General features: G+C 42.6%; 1 non-coding gene and 1 pseudogene across 1 annotated transcript in view; both read right to left on the reverse strand.

Annotated features, from left to right (window-relative positions):
* Positions 1 to 343, reverse strand: part of LOC142356660 (large subunit ribosomal RNA) — a 3522-nt gene extending 3179 nt beyond the window's left edge. Inside the window, exon 1 of the ribosomal RNA XR_012761463.1 lies at positions 1 to 343. This exon is cut by the window's left edge and continues 3179 nt beyond it. This is a non-coding gene — a ribosomal RNA (large subunit ribosomal RNA).
* Positions 344 to 2026: 1683 nt separating this feature from the next.
* LOC142356659 (5.8S ribosomal RNA) lies at positions 2027 to 2178 on the reverse strand (annotated as a pseudogene).
* Between the last annotated feature and the right edge of the window lie 8068 nt (positions 2179 to 10246).

The raw sequence follows: 10246 nt of genomic DNA on the forward strand, positions 1-10246 counted from the left end.
ACTATCGGTCTCGCTTTATAATTAGCTTTTGGAGAGACATATCTCCAGCTTCGAGTTGCACTTTCAAACAACTCTACTCATAGGAATGAGCCATTATGACTGGTATCGAAAATGACCTTTACAGGATTTTCACCTTCTTTGATGCTACTTTCCAGTAGACATCAGGACAAATTCACCAGTCTAGCATCAAACCATACCGGACACCGAGAAATGTTGCCATTTCTCTTCCCGATGAGCTTTTCCCTGTTCATTCGCCATTACTAAGGGATTCTCAGTTGATTTCTTTTCCTCCCCTTACTGATATGCTTAAGTTAAGGGGGTTCTCTCGCCCAATTCAGGTTATGTAGTTGATTGTCTCTTAATTGGTTCACTGACCAATATGAGACAGAAACCGATTCAGCAGTTTTGTTCGCTACTACTATCAAACACAGGTCGAAGTTTCCATTCAGTCATTAATTCCAACTTTCAAATGTTGTTGTTTCAGCTTTCGCTTACTAGAAGCAACATAATACTCGCTGCAATACAGACCTCGGGAAACCCTCACCGTGAATAAGGTTCACTCACATATTTCACTACATTTTGCGTGGGATTGGAGATGAGGCTACTCGTTCTTGCTCAGTACTAGGCTGAAAATTAACGAAACTTCGTTACAAACGTTCACATGTTGATGTTTCCGCTTTCGCGTACTCGAAACAACATAATACTAGTCTTTGTAATTTAGTTTCATAATTTCAACTGTTCTCATGCAGAATTTTTGCTCATTCTTATCCCAAATTTTGACCTGGCTACTAGTTACACTCCTTGTACTTATTGCAAAATGACCACAAATTTCAACAGCTTTCACATGTTGCTGTTTCGGCTTTCGCTTACTACAGTCAACATAATACTCGTTGCAAAATAAGTGCTCGGCATCTGCAATTTTCCAAAGACGAAGTTTCGCCAGTTCAATTTTCGCTCGCCAATTATGGCTACTAATTCACACGGTACTGAGCTCAACAACATTAAATTTGTTCAGCAAGACTTTCACATGTTGATGTTTTGGCTTTCGCCTACTAGAAGCAACATAATACTCGTCTTGTTAGCTCATTCAATGAGAATAGCTTTTCCCGTTGAGAATTTTTGCCTTCAATTGGCGTTGTAGTGAGTTTGGCTACTCAGATCACCAAATACTTGTGACAATTCGAACCAGAAATGTTTTCAATTTTCACATGCTGATGTTTCGGATTCAACCTACTAGAAGCAGCATAATACTTGTATTCAACAATTTCTGTATCAAATCCCAGTTTTCTCTGGTGCATCTTTGCCAAACTATTCCAAACTGCCTGAGTCTGAATACCAATTACAGGTACTAGTAAATGCACGTTACTAAGGACTATATAGTTCTAGGTTACTGTACACAACGACGTTCACATGTTGATGTTTCAGCTGCCGCTTACTAGAAACAACATAATACTTATCGTGCATACCTTTCCATAACTTGTCCTTTTCAGATGCATTAGTTTCCCTTTGTCTTGGCTTCTACAGTCAGACTGGCTACTAGTAACAGCACAGTACTAATCACATATCGTTCTACAGTTTGCAGACAACTTTCACATGTTGATGTTTCAGCTTTCGCCTACTAGAAACAACATAATACTCGCTGTATACATTTGTAGTTCTCTATGTAACTTTCATGTGAAGAAGTTTCGCCAGTCTTTTTGACTGTCTCAAATCTGAGTCATGCTTAGGCTACTAGTTGCTTCATAGTACTTATCGCCTCGAGATCATTGAACAAAACTTGATTTTCACATGTTGCTGTTTCAGCTTCCGCTTACTAGAAACAACATAATACTAGTCTCATTAAGTTCCGTCTCTTTGCAATTTTCTTATGAAGAAAATTCGCCATCACAATGACTCCAGCAGTTCTTGATCAAGGAATGCAATCATTGATCAGAATGCTATTATTTGAATCGGTTCTGCTTTAAGTGTTCCAATTTTATTGGAAGCACCAACAATAGAACATCAATGTGTTCAATCGAGAGTTATATAACCCTGAATCGGACGCAGTCAACAGCCGAAGCCGAGACCGCCTTTTGCGTTAGAGAGGTCGGTAAACAAATCTTGCGATTCATACCGAATTAACACATATAGCTGTGCTCCTCTTCGTAAAGCGAGCCAAGTGATCCCCTGTTGAAGGATGTATTTGGACCAATCTAGTAGCATTTGGTTTCCAACAAGCTCTCCCAAGTTAGCTTACTTATTGGGCTTTTCAACCAATTCGGTTGGCTACAAGCATCATCAAAGTACTAGCCACAGTTTGATCGCAAAATTCTACGACTTTCACATGTTGATGTTTCGGCTTGCGCTTAGCCTACTATAAGCAACATAATACTAGTCATATCATAGAGCGTGATCAGCTTGTGACGTTCTCATGATGAAGTTTCACCAACAGTGTCTCACTTCGAGCTTAAATCCAGCTACTAGTAACTACACAGTACTGACTGCAACGATAACTTTTATCTATACCTTTCACATGCTGCGCTTTCGGCCAGGGCCTACTAACGTCAACATAATACTCGATATAAACTTTTGTTCATGATGCAGCTTCCCCATGCAGAAGTTTCGCCTTCAAATGCTCTCTTGGCCATATGACGTAAGAAAAGGTTACTAGTAACATCACAGTACTAGCCACAGTTTGATTGCAAAATTCTACGACTTTCACATGTTGATGTTTCGGCTTGCGCTTAGCCTACTAGAAGCAACATAATACTAGTCATATCATAGAGCGTGATCAGCTTGTGACGTTCTCATGATGAAGTTTCACCAACAGTGTCTCATTTCGAGCTTAAATCCAGCTACTAGTAACTACACAGTACTGACTGCAACGCTAACTTTTATCTATACCTTTCACATGCTGCGCTTTCGGCCAGGGCCTACTAACGTCAACATAATACTCGATATAAACTTTTGTTCATGATGCAGCTTCCCCATGCAGAAGTTTCGCCTTCAAATGCTCTCTTGGCCATATGACGTAACACAAGGTTACTAGTAACATCACAGTACTAGCCACAATTTGATCGCAAAATTCTACGACTTTCACATGTTGATGTTTCGGCTTGCGCTTAGCCTACTAGAAGCAACATAATACTAGTCATATCATGGAGCGTGATCAGCTTGTGACGTTCTCATGATGAAGTTTCACCAACAGTGTCTCATTTCGAGCTTAAATCCAGCTACTAGTAACTACACAGTACTGACTGCAACGATAACTTTTATCTATACCTTTCACATGCTGCGCTTTCGGCCAGGGCCTACTAATGTCAACATAATACTCGATATAAACTTTTGTTCATGATGCAGCTTCCCCATGCAGAAGTTTCGCCTTCAAATGCTCTCTTGGCCATATGACGTAACACAAGGTTACTAGTAACATCACAGTACTAGCCACAATTTGATCGCAAAATTCTACGACTTTCACATGTTGATGTTTCGGCTTGCGCTTAGCCTACTAGAAGCAACATAATACTAGTCATATCATAGAGCTTGATCAGCTTGTGACATTCTCATGATGAAGTTTCACCAACAGTGTCTCATTTTGAGCTTAAATCCAGCTACTAGTAACTACACAGTACTGACTGCAACAATAACTTTTATCTATACCTTTCACATGCTGCGTTTTCGGCCAAGGCCTACTAACGTCAACATAATACTCGATATAAAATTTTGATCATGATGCAGCTTTCCCATGCAGAAGTTTCGCCTTCAAATGCTCTCTTGGCCATATGACGGAACACCAGGTTACTAGTAACATCACAGTACTAGCCACAGTTTGATTGCAAAATTCTACGACTTTCACATGTTGATGTTTCGGCTTGCGCTTAGCCTACTAGAAGCAACATAATACTAGTCATATCATAGAGCGTGATCAGCTTGTGACGTTCTCATGATGAAGTTTCACCAATAGTGTTTCATTCGAATTGGTTCTGCTTTAAGCTCTCCAATTGTTTTGGATGAACCAGTTTTGCCCTTCGAAGCCACTTTTGTGAGCTTTTGTGGGTCTTTACCAAGAGGATATACCTCAAGGCCTCTTTCAATTCCTTTAAGTTCTTTCAACTCCTTTACAGTTTCTAGGTTCACATAGCTGCAAACCTTATTTCTAGTTTTAAGTCTGGCCAACTTGGGGAGAGTTGGTGCAGACCGTGACCAATTCTAGTAGGATGCCACAACAAGAATGTGATCAACTTAGCTTGTCGATGAACCTGCCCCACATTCAAACAACTCTATCGCCTTTTCCTCGTATAGTTATATGCGAGGGCCTCTCATAGAGAGCGCTGTTAGCAACCTTTTCCACATAGACGATAAAGTTGTGAGTGTTTTGCACATGGCTGTTGTCATCACCACGTGACGAGTCAACTCAGCTTGACTCTCTACACTCCGACAAGCTTTGCACATACGCCTTTAGTTCAGTATGTGTCTTTAATCTGACTCCGGTGCCTCAAGCCGGAAAAATTGTCAGATTATGATCATTATCGGTTAGTCATCCCGATGCAAGATCGTATCGTACTGTCTTTGTCTACCTCCAGATTCCGAAGAACAGGAGGAGACTCTCCCAGACCTACATATCTGGGAGAATGTTCAGAGGGCGAGAAGCTGTGGATTACTCTCCCCTAAGAACTGACTAAACTTTACCCTCGTCCAAGGTAAGTTTATTTTAGCTAGCCTTCTATGTAAAGGATCTGAGGCTAAGCTGTGTTTTTTCGAGCCTTTGGCTCGGAGCAAGTTCAGTGGGCGCCCCGAGTAGCTCAACTCTTTCCCACTGAACAGCGCAACGCTCTGTCACTCGCTGGGATTTTTGCGTGTCGGTTCTAACCACGCGACTTGTGGACCTTTTTAGGCCTTTCTCATTCACAAGTCTATAGCTGGGCTTCTATAACCCAGCTTCTGAGATCTAGATAGCTGCAGTTCTGCTAGGCTGCTTTTGCTAACTAGTCTCCCTTTAAGCAGTCCCTTGCCATGACTGCTGAACTATGTATCCACACAAGTAGTTTTTGAGCTCGATACATAATTCGAGATTGGTTGCCAAGCAATCTCTAGCGACAGAGCGTCATGCGCACTACAGACATGGCCTCTACCAGCAGCCATGCCCGAAGGAATCAATCACTGATCCTTCCGCAGGTTCCCCTACGGAAACCTTGTTACGACTTTTACTTCCTCTAGACAATTAAGCTCGATCCGCTTCATCCCGTTGCCGGAGACCGAAGTCCCAACAGTAGGAATTTGCAATTCTTGCTTAACTATCCAATCAGTAGTAGCGACGGGCGGTGTGTACAAAGGGCAGGGACGTAATCCCTATGAGTTGTTGACTCATAAGTACCAGGAATTCCTGGTTCACGTCTGCAAGTTACAACAGACGATCCCCTTGAAGCGCTGTACTTTTCTCTGATTGCCCAGTCCATTTCGGACCAAGGGCTGAGTACTCAATCTAAAAGTACACAGTGTAGCGCGCGTGCAGTCCAGAACATCTAAGGGCATCACAGACCTGTTATAGCCTCACTTCATCTGCGGTATTTAATTCCGCATAGTTCCTCTAAGAAGTGTTTGAATTCACATATAGTGAATTTCATTATTTAGATGGAGAAGATCTCGTTCGTTATCGGAATTAACCAGACAGATCACTCCACTAACTAAGAACGGCCATGCACCACCGCCCATATAATCATGAAAGATATTCAATCTGTCAATCCTTAAGATGTCTGGACCGGGTGAGTTTTCCCGTGTTGAGTCAAATTAAGCCGCAGGCTCCACTCCTGGTGGTGCCCTTCCGTCAATTCCTTTAAGTTTCGATTTTGCAACCATACTTCCCCCGGAACCAATAAACTTTGGTTTCCCGGTTAATCTCTTGCCAAGTCAAGATCGACTTTGACAAATTGTAGGTTGGTATAGTTTATGGTCAGAATTACGAGGGTATCTAATCCTCTTAAATACTCTGACTTTCGTTCTTGATTAATGAAAACATTCTTGGCAAATGCTTTCGCAGTAGTTTGTCTTGCCACGATCCAAGAATTTCACCTCTAACGTAGCAATACAAATGCCCCCGTCTGTTCCTTTCAATCATTACCGCACTCAGCCAACCGGCATCAATCGAGTAGCGGGTCATTCTCCATTATTCCATGCTTTATTATTCGATCCCAAAGGATGCTTTGAACACTCTAATTTTCTCAGGGTGAAAACACCGTTTCCACAGTTCGTCACATTTAAGTGCAAACTATTTCTTCGATGCGAAGGATGAGCGGAACGAGTCAACAGATTTAACTGAAGACCATGTTGCCGTTCTACTCAAACAGATCCAACTATGAGCTTTTTAAACGCAGCAACTATTGCATACGCTTGTAGAGGCTGGTATTACCGCGGCTGCTGGCACCAGACTTGCCCTCTACTCGTTCATCAATGGAGCTTTTAAGTCCATTCCATTCTGATTACAAACCATAAAGGTTCATATCATTATTTCTAGTCACTACCTCCTCGTGCGGAGAGTGGGTAATTTGCGTGCCTGCTGCCTTCCTTGGATGTGGTAGCCGTTTCTAAGGCTCCCTCTCCGGAATCGAACCCTGATTCCCCGTTACCCGTCACAACCATGGTAGTCCGTTACACTACCATCATAGGTTGATAGGTCAGAAATTCGGAAGTTCCGTCCCCAAGCCGAAGCTATCTGGGATCTTTCAGTTACTAGGACTCATCACGGGATGTGTCTGTACTTAGCAAATCACCCGGTGTAGTCTTGTAAAAGTCTCCGACAGTGTCGGACAATCAGCATGCATTAGCTGCAGGGTTACCGCAGTTATTCATTTAGCTTGCAAATCAACTAATAGATAGTAACTGATTTAATGAGCCATTCGCGGTTCCACTTTTTCAAGCTTCGCTTGCACATGCATGGCTTAGTCTTTCAGACAAGCATATGGCAACTGACAGGATCAATCAGTTTAATTGTACTTTGAACAATCTTTCGATTTGTTCGAATTTAGAAAGACATAGCCTTGCGGCCTCGTCAATCTTGCTTTGAGCTTTTTAAATCACGAAGAGTTTCAATGCATGCTTTGGCATGGCTACTAGTTACTACACAGTACTCTACACACTTAGAGTTACCCACGATTACACATTTCACATGCTGATGTTTCGGCTCGCGCGTACTAGAAACAGCATAATACTATGTGTACTGGTAGATAGCGCTCTGTGAGCATTTCCCATGAGCAGGTTTTGCCCTCCAAATCTCTGTTCTACTGTTACCAATACCGGCTAACAACTGTATCATACTAGGGAGAATTGACTCATGATTTAAAAACCAGATGTTCACATGTCGATGTTTCGGCTCTCGCCTACTAGAAACAACATAATACTAGTCTGTTAAAAATCTCAATCACGCCGCCTCTTCAGATACAGAAGTTTTACCTTTTATTGGTTAGAGAACAGCTTTCCAGCTGTCGACATGGTTACTAGTAACAACACCGTACTCAACACAAAAACTTTTCAACTTCACAACTTTCACATGCTGATGTTTCTGCTTTCGCATACTAGAAACAGCATAATACTTATTGTTTTGTCAAGTAATTTGTGTGTCTTTCCCATGTGAAGTTTCACCGGTCAACAATGTTTCCCTGACCAATTACGGCTACTAGTAGCTGTATAATACTAGGGAAAATGATTGAGGATTTAATATCAGATTTTCACATGTTGATGTTTCGGCTTTCGCCTACTAGAAACAACATAATACTAGTCTGCTAAGAAATCTCGCTCAAATTGCCTTTTCACACACAGAAGTTTCACCTTCTATTGGTTAGAGAACAGTTCTCAGCTGTCGACATGGTTACTAGTAACAACATCGTACTCAACACAAAAATTCTTCAACTTCACAACTTTCACATGCTGATGTTTCTGCTTTCGCGTACTAGAAACAGCATAATACTTATTGCTTTGTCAAGAAGTGTGTGTGTCTTTCCCATGCGAAAGTTTCACCGGTCAGCAATAATTGCCGTGTCCAATTAAGGTTACTCATAGCTGTATAATACTAGGGAAAATGATTGAGGATTTAATATCAGATTTTCACATGTTGATGTTTCGGCTTTCGCCTACTAGAAACAACATAATACTAGTCTGCTAATAAATCTCGCTCAAATTGCCTTTTCACATACAGAAGTTTCACCTCTTCTTGGTCACTGTACAGATGATGCTGTCTGTTCTTTATTTGGTTCTGCTTATTATAAGGAGGGGCATCACTCCTTCCTCCTTGGTTTGCATGCATTAAGCCTGCTTTGTGAAAAGCGTATCTTTCTAGCTTTTCTTCGCCTTACTCGAGTAGGACGATACAATCCAGACATTAGTCAGTCTTGGTGTAAAGTCACTGAGTATTATTCGGTTCTGCTTTATTCAGCAATATGCTGTATAATTGTTGTAATTTGCGAACATATTTGTTCTCAGTTCCGAACTACTAGCGACGACAGATTACCAGCGGTCATGAGCCATCAAGGTAGTTCTTTGGTGCATCAAGTAGAGAGGTGCCATCAAACAACACTTCCCTAATAATGCTACACACATAGAATTTGCTACAGTGCAGCTTTTTACTTTGCAAAATTTGCGCACAAATTTTGCATAGAATAAATGTTTTATCAAGATTTTTAGATCCCCTCCCTTGAGAGAACGTTACTCCTTTAAGTGAACACCCCGCGGCGTCCTGTTGTTATTGCTTATAACCATTTCGCAAGCCGGAGGCATAATGCACTACGCAAGCCGCTACTTTGGCACAGAGGCACCTAGTTTTACACCCGGGACTTCAGGTGGCCCAGTTTTACACCCAGTACAGCGGTGCCAGTTGGTAACCCGGTGGATCCTCGGAGACCAGACATGATCATAGATCAAACCCGATGTATGCTACTCCTGAACGTATAGTATCTCCACTGTGCAATGAAATTATCGTTCGTTTCGGGCCTTCCTATACGTTCAGCAGACAATCGCTAGGAATTCACCTCGTGACCCGTGGTGACCACACTGGATTTCAAGTTTATTGATTTGGACAGACCTGTCATTTATTTTGCTTTTCAGCTTCAGTTCTGCTCGATCTAGCTTGCCTAAGGCTTGATCTCGCTTTGCTCACCCCTGTAGGAGCCTCTACTAGTACCACTCGGAGTAATGGGGAATCCACCAGACCTAATCGATGAATGCCATCAAACAACAAACATCATACCCGGCTTCATCAGGCATATTTTATTACTTCCGAGAGGTACTTTAGTATCAGATCTTTCTCCATGCCTCTTATGAGGACCCGTCAGACCTTTCGGTTTATCGTTTAGCTTCAGTCCTGCTCGATCTAGCTTTCCCAAGGCTCGATCTAGCTCTATTCGCCCCACTAGAGGGCTCTCTAAGACCCCTCGGTCTTAGTGTTAGCTCCGGTACTGCTCGGTCGTGCTTGCTGAAGGCCCGACCCAGCTTTAGTTAGATTCTCGTACTTTCTCTTGGCCTCTCTAGGAGGACCAGACAGACCTCTCGGTCTATCGTTTAGCTTCAGTCCTGCTCGATCTAGCTTGCCCAAGGCTTGATCAAGCTCTATTCGCCCCGCTAGAGGGCTCTCTAAGACCCCTCGGTCTTAGTGTTATCTTCTGTAATGCCTAACCAAGCTTACTACAGGCCTTGGTCAGGTCTTTATCGGTCACCGATTAGTAACAGACCAATCATAGGGCCTTCCACCCTATCCGGGTTGAGGTCTTTAGTCCAGCCATATTTTGACAAGACACCTCTCCCTAATAATGCCCCACACATAGAATTACTGTCCATGCAGTATTTAACTTGTGTTTTTTTCTAAAATTTGATTTTCACTTTTTGGAGGTTCATTTGCTCCTCTGACACTCTTTCAGCTTCAATCTTACTCGATCTAGCTTTCCCAAGGCTCGATCTAGCTCTATTCGCCCCACTAGAGGGCTCTCTAAGACACTTCGGTCTTAGTGTTAGCTCCGGTCTTGCTCAATCGTGCTTGCTGAAGGCGCGATCAAGCTTTAGTTAGCTTCTCGTACTTCCTCTTGGCCTCTCTAGGAGGACCAGACAGACCTCTCGGTCTATCGTTTAGCTTCAGTCCTGCTCGATCTAGCTTTCCCAAGGCTCGATCTAGCTCTATTCGCCCTGCTAGAGGGCTCTCTAAGACCCCTCGGTCTTAGTGTTAGCTCCGGTACAGCTCGGTCGTGCTTGCTGAAGGCCCGATCAAGCTTTAGTTAGATTCTCGTAC

The sequence above is a fragment of the Convolutriloba macropyga genome, unplaced genomic scaffold (assembly GCF_964194025.1).
Source record: "Convolutriloba macropyga unplaced genomic scaffold, txConMacr16.3 SCAFFOLD_4043, whole genome shotgun sequence".
NCBI lineage: Eukaryota > Metazoa > Xenacoelomorpha > Acoela > Convolutidae > Convolutriloba > Convolutriloba macropyga.